An 11,566-nucleotide genomic window follows, 5' to 3' on the forward strand; every position below is an offset into this window, starting at 1 on the left:
CATCATTACAAAAAGTGTTGTTAATCATTTTTAATCATATTCAGGTTACCACAAATTGTTTTTTCATTTAGTTGAACTTGAAATGTTTGTCAGTAGGTAAACAATTAGTATTGTACAGACAGAAATATCAAGTTATTCTTAATACGGGGCGATCGTGGCTCAAGAGTTGGGAGATCGCCTTGTAATCGGAAGGTTGCCGGTTCGAGCCCCGGCTTGGACAGTCTCGGTCGTTGTGTACTTGGGCAAGACACTTCACCCGTTGCCTACTGGTGGTGGTCAGAGGGCCCGGTGGCGCCAGTGTCCGGCAGCCTCGCCTCTGTCAGTGCGCCCCAGGGTGGCTGTGGCTACAATGTAGCTGCCATCACCGGTGTGTGAATGTGTGTGTGAATGGGTGGATGACTGGATATGTAAAGCGCTTTGGGGTCCTTAGGGACTAGTAAGGCGCTATATAAATACAGGCCATTTACCATTTAATACTGTAGACTTGCACTGTATAAGTTGTCCTAACAGTCATCTTAAGTAAGCTTTACTTAGTTTTTTGAGGCAACGAGTTTCCTCAATTCTTTTGAGTTCTGGGAACTAATTAGATTTTACACTGTGGTAATGAACTAATCATTTGTTTCAGGTGTGTTGACCCAGGGTGATATTTAAAACTTGCAGGACACCGGCCCTCAAGGTCTGGAGTTCGACACTCCTGCTCTAGTGTATACTCTTCTCTGTGGTTTAGATATTATTTTATTACTATTATTTGTTGTTTAAGGCTGTAGAGATTGGATTTTACTGTTCCCTAATTGTTGTTGTTTTTTTTGTTTGTTTTTTGTTTTTTCCACCAGGGGGAATCTTCTCTTCACATACTTTTAAGTGAGTTTGAAGGGGTTCTGCCTAATTATTACTCTTTTCTAGTTAACATTCAGAAGTGAAGCCCAATAATCATGATTTCACAGTCAGCCTCAGATACTTATCAAATTAAAGCTCATGTAGAAACAAACAAACAAATGAACAAAAGATTTTGTCCTTCATTTCTGTCAAACAAAGCTGTATGAAACGTTTCCAACTGTCTAGCCCGGTTGCTAGGCAGCCCGGTTGCTAGGCAACGTTTGATTGATTGATTGAATATTTATTTTGAACATGTTGAAAAAGTACAACAAAATACAATTAAAAGAGACAAATGAACAAAGCAAAACAAAAGGAAAACGAGCAACCACAACTCCAAATAACGTTCATGTTCAAAAAGGAGCAGGAAGAAGCATAAGCTTGTTTAATCCCACCCCTTTTCCACTATCTAGTATCAATAGACTAGAGAAATACCTCCTTGCAATTACATTATATGTTATGTGTAATGTTTTTTATATATATATATATATATATATATATATATATATATATATATATATATACACATACATACGTATACACATATGCACGTGAGGCTGGGGAAGAATGTCTCGGACTCCCGGACCATCAGCACCGGCTCCCCTCAGGGCTGTGTTCTTTCTCCTCTGCTCTTCTCCCTGTACACCAACTGCTGCACCTCCACCCACCAGTCTGTCAAGCTAATCAAGTTCGCAGATGACACCACCGTCATTGGGCTCATCTCTGACGGGGATGAGTCTGCCTACAGGAGGGAGGTTGAACGTCTGGTGTCTTGGTGCAGCCACAACAACCTGGTGCTGAATGCCCAGAAGACAGTGGAGATTATTGTGGACTTCAGGAAGCACACAGCCCCACTCCCCCCCATCATCCTGACTGACACCCCCATCACCTCTGTGGACTCATTCCGCTTCCTGGGTACCACCATCACCCAGGACCTGAAGTGGGAGCCCACCATCACCTCCGTCATCAAGAAAGCCCAGCAGAGGATGTACTTCCTGAGGCAGCTGAAGAAATTCAACCTGCCAACACGGACGATGATGCAATTCTACACTGCAATCATCGAGTCCATCCTCACCTCCTCCATCACCGTGTGGTACGCTGGAGCCACTATCAGGGACAAACAGAGACTGCAGCGTGTTGTGCGCTCTGCTGAGAAGGTGATTGGCTGCAGACTCCCATCTCTGCAGGACCTGTACACCTCCAGGACACTGGGGCGTGCAGCTCGGATCTCAGCTGACCCTTCTCACCCTGGACACAGTCTGTTTGACCTGCTCCCCTCAGGCAGGAGGCTCCGGTCCATTCGCACCAGAACCTCTCGCCACAAGAACAGTTTCTTCCCCTCTGCTGTTGGACACATGAACAATAACCACATGACTGTCCCCGCCACAAACACATGACCCTACGCTGTGTCACTGCATCATTTCATGTCTGGCACTGATCACCACCTGCACTCATGTATATATCTTTCAACGTAGCACTCTTAATTCTTATTCTCATGTATATATGTTTGGCACTGATCACCACCTGCACTCATGTATATATCTTTCTATGTAGCACTCATAATTCTTATTCTCATGTATATATCTCATGTATATCTCATGCACATATCTTTCTTTCTACATAGCACTTTAATTCTTATTGTCTGCACTGAAGCACCGCAGCAATTTCCTAATGTTGTAAACCTCAACATCTGGCAATAAATCCATTCTGATTCTGATTCTGATTCTGATATACACATTTTCTAACACCTCAAGGATACACAACATATATATATATACACACACACACACACACACACACACACACACACACACACACACACACCCACCCACCCATACCAACATACCCGTGCACCCGCACACACATGAAAATATTAGACAAGAACACCCTATCAAATCTCTACCTTTTCCCTGTACCCTGTAAAAACCATATCCTTAATCCGCTTTTTAAACTGCGCCATGCTCTGACATTGCTTCATATCTTTACTTAGTCTGTTCCACAGCTTCACTCCACACACAGAGATGCAAAACTTTTTAATGTTGTATGGATACGAGGATGTTTTAAATTTAATTCCCCCCTGAAATTGTATCCCCGTTCCCTTTTAGAAAACATTTTTAGAATATTGTCAGGAAGCAGGTTATTTATTGCTTTATATATAATTTGTGCAGTGAGAAAATGAACCAGATCTGTGAATGTTAGAATTTTTGATTTTAAGAATAGTGGATTTGTATGATCTCTGTAACCAGTTTTATGGATTATCCTTATGGCCCTTTTTTTTTAATATAAAGATTGATGATAGCGAACATTTGTAAGTATTGTTCCAAACCTCTGCACAGTAATTCAAATACGGTCCAATCAGGGAACAATAGAGAATGTGGAGTGATTTGTGGTCCAGAATGTGTTTTACTTATCTCAAGATTGAGACACTTCTTGAAATTTTGTTATGTATATGATTTATATGAGACTTCGTAGGGCTGGGCGATATGACCCAAAATTCATATCTCGATATTTTTTAGCTGGATGGCGATATAAGATATATATCTCGATTTTTTTTTTTTTAAAGCCATAAGTTAAGAACAAAAAGAGTGTTCCTAGTCACACTGTGTCCCAGATGTCACACGGGCACTTTTATTTACATACAGCGTAGATGTACATGAAGAAATTACTCAAAAATAAATTATCAGCATTTATTAAATAATCATGGTCCATAAATAAAAGAAAACAATGTTGTTTTTGTGCATAACAAAAAGCTCACAATTGTGCAGTCAAAATGTAAACTAATAGACGCTGAGCATAATAACAAAGAGACAGATTTCACAGCTGCACCACGTCTCTGAACAGGGGCCATTTGTGGTCCTTATACACACACAGTACGTATCACTCCGCGAGGCTCCTCCCCGGTAGCCGTAATCCTCCGACAATCCATCAAGTGGTGCAGCCGTGCAGCCCCTCTGGGCTGCATGTCGTTAGCGCGGTTAGCTCGCTAACACGTTGACGCCGTCCAGCCCCACGCACGGTAACTCGCTAACGGAGATTTTCCGCTTTAATCTTGTCATTGCCTGCAGGTGAAGCTATGGGGGAGGGGGAGTTGTGTTCAGTGAAGGAGAGGCGAGGCCAAGTAAGGTTGCGTAGAGACAAAAGTGGACGAAAGAGAGGCAAACCTGCGGCTCCACAAGTATAATTATAACGTAACATAGACTATATATCGATATAAACGATATTGTCACATCTTATATCTTGTATGAAAATATATCGATATTTTTAAAAAACTCGATATATCGCCCAGCCCTAACTTCCAGTTTAATTTATCATCTATAATCACACCAAGAAACTTATGTTCAAGTACTCTTTCAATTTCCACACCATCTAAACGAATCTGCACTTGTGCATTTCTAAGGGAATTCCCAAATAAGATAATTTTAGTTTTACTTAGATTTAGCGATAGTTTGTTCCTGTTAAACCATTTTTTAATTATCCAGCAGCTCCTTTAGATTCCCCCCAGAACAAAAAATATTTGTGTCATCTGCAAATAATACCAATTTTAATATATCAGATGCCTTACAAATATCATTTATATAAATAATAAATAAATTTGGACCCAGTACAGAGCCTTGTGGAACACCACAAGCAATGTCCAAGCATGATGAGGAATGGACACCCAGCTTCACAAATTGTTTCCTGTCACTTAAATAATTTTTCACCCATTGCAGTACAACCCCCCCCCCCCCCCCCCCCCCCCGATCCCGTACCGTTCCAGTTTATTAATTAATATGTTATGATTGATTGTGTCGAATGCTTTCTTGAGATCCAGAAATACTCCAGCTGCATACTGTTTCTGATCTATAGCATTTGTAATCTCGTCAATTGATTCGATTAATGCCAGAGATGTTGATCTTTTTGATCTGAATCCATATTGACTGTCAGAGAGTAATTTATATTTATCTAAGAATTTGTCTAATCGTTTATTAAACAGGTTTTCTAGGATTTTGGAGAATTGTGGTAGTAAAGAAACAGGCCTGTAATTTGTGAAGTGGCGTCTGTCCCCGGTTTTATACAGCGGCACAACTTTAGCTATTTTCATTTTGTTTGGCACTTTTCCCGTCTGAAATGATAAGTTGCAAATATATATTAGAGGTCCTACAATTCCTTCAATGACCTTCTTGACGATTTTCATGTCAATATCATTACAATCAGTAGATGTTTTATATTTACACATGTGTACAATGTCAATTATTTCTTTTTCCTCCACTGATGTGAGGAACATTGAGTTAGGGTTCCTATCAATCAGGTTTTAACTACAGTCTACTGATGGCAGTGACTCAGGAATTTGTTCTGCCAGTTTTGGTCCAATATTTACAAAATAATGATTAAAGCTGTTGACCTTATCAGCAGTGTTTTCCATAATATTGCCATTGTCGATAAAGTATTTAGGATAACTTTGTTGTCCAGAATTATTTTTAATGATACTGTTTAAAACATCCCATATTCCCTTCATATTATGTTTATTGTTGTTCAATATTAATCTTGGTCAACTTATTTTTGTATTTTTTATATTTATTTTCAGCATCTTTTGTTCTTTGTTTCAGGAATTCCCTATAGAGTGTATTTTTCTTTTTACATGCATTTTGTAAACCCTTAGTGAGCCATGGTCTATCTGAATATTTGTGCTTTCTGTTGTATTTTATTGTTGGACAGTTTTTATCGTACAACTCCATGAATATTCTTAAAAATATGCCATATGCAATATCAATATCAGCTTCTTTGTACACATTGTCCCAGTCCTGATTTAATAGATCGTTCTTAAATGCAGTCATAGTTTCTTCTGTCCTTACACGTCTGTATCTCAGTTGTTCTTCATGCTGATTTTTCTTATAATTAGTGTCATAAACTGCAAAAACTGGTAGGTGATCACTGATGTCATTAATTAATATTCCGCTCACAATGTTGTTTTCCATATTGTTAGTGAAAATATTGTCAAGTAAGGTGGCACAATGTGGTGTAATTCTGCTAGGCCTGGTTATTTTAGGATGTAAACTCAAACTGTACATAGTGTTTAGGAATTCGTCTGTCATTTTATGCTTTTTCGGATTCAACAGGTCAATATTAAAATCACCACAGATAAACATAACTTTTTGATTTGTTTTAGAAAATATTTCCTCTATGAAGTCATTAAATACTTGAATACTAGAGCCAGGTGTTCTATATATACAGCTAATTATTACATTTTTCTCTTTTTCCTTATAAATTTCAATTGTTATACATTCTAGTAAATTATCAATTACAGTTGTCATACTTTCTACCACCTTGTAGTTTAGGTTTTTATCCACATACACAGCTACTCCCCCTCCACTCTTGTTCCTTCTATTTACAAAATTCACTTCATATCCCTCCTGTCCAAAGTCCATTCCTTTCTCCGATTTGATCCATGTTTCAGAAATGGCAATAATTCCAAATGGATTTGTCAACTCATTGAGATATTCCTTTATATTGTTGAAGTTGGCATACAGACTTCTGCTATTAAAATGGATTATTGATCATTTATTTTTTGTGTTGATGGTGTGCTTAAACTGTTCATCGGTGAAGTAGCAGCAGTTACTGCTAATGTTGTAGAAGAAATTATTTTCCGGGTCTATACTTTTCTAAGTCTAGAACATTATGGTCTGTGTATCGAAATGTTCTCAGTTCCAGATTATCATAAAGAGAATTCCAATGAGTTATGTTGATATTGTTGCCGGATGCAGATGAAGTTCTTTTGGACTGTGCCATGTGTTGTGTTGTGTGTCACGTCACATGTGTATTCATACCTCCAGAGTAAGTTGACCTCAGTATTTGTCCAGCTCCTCCATATTTCTGATGACCAACACTTTGGCTTGTTCCGGTGTTCCATTGAGTTTAATGAATACTTTGCAGTTGGTGGTCCATGTATTTTGAATTTTTCCCTGTTTCCTCAAGTAACGTGCTTTCCTGGCAATGTCCGCATTTCTTTTTATCAGATGTTCGTTCATGAAGACATCGGATCCTTTCAGTTTCTTTCCTTGTTTTAACAGTGCTGTTTTCTGTTTGCAAATCTCACAATGATGGCTGGTTTGTCACTGTCATTTTTTCGGGGTAGAGGGTGGCAAGCCTCAATGTTGTTATAATCCACTTCCACACCTTTGGACCGTAGAAAGGTAGCCACTTGATGCTCCGTGGAGTTGACATCTTCCTCTCCTGGCCCTCCTACATTGTCAGCGGCGACCGCCCGGGCGTATGACCGGGGTTTGATGCGAAGCCCCGTGATGATAACATCGTTCATCCGGGTGTCCTGCTCCAAATCCGCCACTCTGTTCTCCAGGTACGCCAGCCGCCGATCCTTCTCGGCGTTCTGGATGCGGAGAGCCTTAACTTCCTCGACCAGGTCCAGGATGGCTTTCTGCTGCAGTTTGACAGTAGAAATCTCCTCTGTCATAAACTCCAGCGACTTCTTAATATCGTCACCTTCCTCGGCTGACAGAGCTTTTTTCGGGCCCATGCTGAGAAACGCACTTGTAGCGTTGCCGTGACGACCGGTGTTCCAGATCTACTGGCGTTTAGATCAACTGTCGTTGGTCGAACAGATGTGTGGCAGACTTGCGTTTCAGGAGCTACTACCGACAAACCAGCAAAAAAATGCCAAATGTGTCATCTGTGACACTTGTGAGGTTATCTCAAACACACTCCGTCAGTCTTGATGCTGGTGAACAACAAAATGTTTAAAAATGTGGCGAGTTTACCTGGTGATATCCTCATGCGCGACGCGATCGCGAAAACAGCAAACAAGTACCACGCCGTTGTTGTTCACAGGACAGCAAGAGTAAACGATCGGGAGACTTGTCGTCGTCATCGTTCCCCTGGCACGTTGTATTTCTCCGGTTTCAGCGTTTTTGCTGCACAACTAAAGCGAGCAGTTTACTTTGTGCACTAACATTGAGTCGACTCAACCAGCGCCACATCTGGCCAAATGCCACAGCCTACAGCCAGATCAACCTGTGACACACATCTGCAGCACGTTTGAATTCGTTTCATGCACAATACATTTGTACCTTTCAACTGTGTGTTTGTGCGTCATGCAAATAAACCATTGAAATGAATGAAATGATATCATGTATTTATTATCAGCCTACATTTGTACAAAATGCCAAATGACATACACATAGTCATAAGAATCACCATCCTGATATCAATACTTTTGCCCATAAGAAAAATGTCGTGAACAAATATATGACACACTAATATTTCACCAGTGTTGTAACATCACATGTCGTTAGCATAGTCTGCCTGTGTCTTCCCTCTGCAAACGAACATTTCAGAGTTGGTTGTGATATACAGTCTGCATAAGTGTGGTCAATCTAATAAACATTTGTAAGGAGATGGCAGTTACTGTGAATGTACAGCAGGTGATTAGTAATAAACAGTCAGACAATGACTCTGACAATCTCATTCAATCTTGCAGATTGAATGCACCTTCTGTGGAAAGTGGTACCACACAGTGTGTGTGTGGACTTTCCCTGTGCAGAAGGCGACTACAAATGTTGTGGGTGCTAAATAAACAGAAAAAATTTATCCCTGTTGTCTTTGCTTACTGATTGTTTTTAGTGTTGACAATCCACATTGCTGGGATTGCATCTGTCAACATGTTTGTGGGTAGATTTGGATGTACCAGGGGTAAGTGCAGCCACTCAGCCTCTACTCAATGTGATCATAGCAGCAGGTGCAGATGTGTCACAAGTTAATCTAGTAGTAGGCTATGGTATTTGGCCACAGGTGGCAGCAGTGGACTGACCTCCATTGGAGACTGCTCCAGCTGCTATGTGATAGTGGATCTGCTACAAATTGAAGATCATAAGCAAGTTTTGGAAATTAACCCTTGAATTATGTTGAAGAACAAACATTGATTTTGTTGCGTCAGCGTGATGAGAGCTATTGAAAACAAAAGAAAGAATCTTTGGAAAAAAATTATCTAAGGAGAATTAATTTATTTTAGTCTGACCCTAGTCCCATCCGCTTCATTTTTGGGGAGCTGTCGCATCGTCCATGTTCTCATCGTCCTCAGTCAGTTCAGTCACGTGATGCTTTGTCGCCAAAATGTACAAATAAATGAGACTTTTCAAAGAAACTGATTGTAACAGCTTTTTCAATACATTCTTTGTCTGCTCTTGACCTTACAAACTACACCCATTATTATTTGATTAACATTATTTTTGGTAAAATAGGCAAGGCAATGACAGGCATAAAGTCCAAAAAAACAAACATGAAGCATTTTAACAGAAAAGAAATGGCACTGAGAGCCAGATTAAACAGAGCAGGTCCTAAAGCTGTGTTTGGACAAACTCAATGGACAAAAACAATTCACCTTAAACAAAAATCTGCAGGGAGTGTCGGGGAGAGCAGCCCCACAACTACAATTCATCTCTACACATCTGTCAGTCAGAGGCAACAGTATCGAACAGCAGTTCGAAAAAAAGAAAAATCAACGTCAAAGGAATGGTGTTGGTATTAAAATAAGATGGTGTGTACAGAAAAGTCCTTAGGTTCACCTTTCAGAAGAACATGTGCAAAATACATCAAACTCTACATTTCATCTCTTTAAAAAAATAAACACAAAAAGTCAAAGCAGCGTTGGTCAGGTTTGATCCTACACTGATCGTGTATTCATTCTCAACCCTGCAGCCCACGCTTCCCAATGTCAAGAATATGGTCATTCATACTAATAAGACCTTCAATAATAGTGCTAGTAAGTTATACTGCTGAGTGCTAATTAATGCGTCTCCATGCTGATCCCACTCCTAACAGTAGAGGGCAGCAGAGTGATCACACCAGCTTAAAAGATGCGTCATATAGACTGGAGAGGCAGCAACACTGGCTGGTCTCAAAGATCAGAGGGCTTGATTTCCCAGCAGCTTCTTATCCAAAAATTCTCTTTGCTCACAGAAACGTGAAGAAACAAAGAAAGGAAACTTTGGAGAGACCAAGCCCTCGTCTTACTTATGTATATGTATATATATATATATATATATATTTATCAACATGCCTCTGGTTTAATATAGATTACGTACAGAGCAACATTTGTGTTCATTACACACAAACGGATTGGGCCGTTTCCTCGTACACAGACATCAGAGGGTATTTGGTTGCCGACATCCACAGAACAGCTTTGGAGCATTGCTAGTAAAAAAAAATGACATTAGTGCAAATTCAGGGAGTGCAGAATTATTAGGCAAGTTGTATTTTTGAGGAACAATTTTATTATTGAACAACAACCATGTTCTCAATGAACCCAAAAAACTCATTAATATCAAAGCTGAATGTTTTTGGAAGTAGTTTTTAGTTTGTTTTTAGTTTTAGCTATTTTAGGGGGATATCTGTGTGTGCAGGTGACTATTACTGTGCATAATTATTAGGCAACTTAACAAAAAACAAATATATACCCATTTCAATTTTTTTTTACCAGTGAAACCAATATAACATCTCCACATTCACAAATATACGTTTCTGACATTCAAAAACAAACCAAAACCAAATCAGCGACCAATATAGCCACCTTTCTTTGCAAGGACACTCAAAAGCCTGCCATCCATGGATCCTGTCAGTGTTTTGATCTGTTCAACATCAACATTGCGTGCAGCAGCAACCACAGCCTCCCAGACACTGTTCAGAGAGGTGTACTGTTTTCCCTCCTTGTAAATCTCACATTTGATGATGGACCACAGGTTCTCAACGGGGTTCAGATCAGGTGAACAAGGTGGCCATGTCATTAGTTTTTCTTCTTTTATACCCTTTCTTGCCAGCCACGCTGTGGAGTACTTGGACGCGTGTGATGGAGCATTGTCCTGCATGAAAATCATGTTTTTCTTGAAGGATGCAGACTTCTTCCTGTACCACTGCTTGAAGAAGGTGTCTTCCAGAAACTGGCAGTAGGACTGGGAGTTGAGCTTGACTCCATCCTCAACCCGAAAAGGCCCCACAAGCTCATCTTTGATGATACCAGCCCAAACCAGTTCTGGCGTCTGAGTGGGACTGGAGCTCTCTGCCCTTTACCAATCCAGCCACGGGCCCATCCATCTGGCCCATCAAGACTCACTCTCATTTCATCAGTCCATAAAACCTTAGAAAAACCAGTCTTGAGATATTTCTTGGCCCAGTCTTGACGTTTCAGCTTGTGTGTCTTGTTCAGTGGTGCTCGTCTTTCAGCCTTTCTTACCTTGGCCATGTCTCTGAGTATTACACACCTTGTGCTTTTGGGCACTCCAGTGATGTTGCAGCTCTGAAATATGGCCAAACTGGTGGCAAGTGGCATCTTGGCAGCTGCACGCTTGACTTTTCTCAGTTCATGGGCAGTTATTTTGCGCCTTGGTTTTTCCACACGCTTCTTGCGACCCTGTTGACTATTTTGAATGAAACGCTTGATTGTTCGATGATCACGCTTCAGAAGCTTTGCAATTTTGAGACTGCTGCATCCCTCTGCAAGATATCTCACTATTTTTGACTTTTCTGAGCCTGTCAAGTCCTTCTTTTGACCCATTTTGCCAAAGGAAAGGACGTTGCCTAATAATTATGCACACCTGATATAGGGTGTTGATGTCATTAGACCACACCCCTTCTCATTACAGAGATGCACATCACCTAATATGCTTAATTGGTAGTAGGCTTTCGAGCCTATACAGCTTGGAGTAAG

The sequence above is a fragment of the Aulonocara stuartgranti genome, assembly GCF_965226115.1.
Source record: "Aulonocara stuartgranti genome assembly, chromosome: 18".
NCBI classification, from domain to species: domain Eukaryota; kingdom Metazoa; phylum Chordata; class Actinopteri; order Cichliformes; family Cichlidae; genus Aulonocara; species Aulonocara stuartgranti.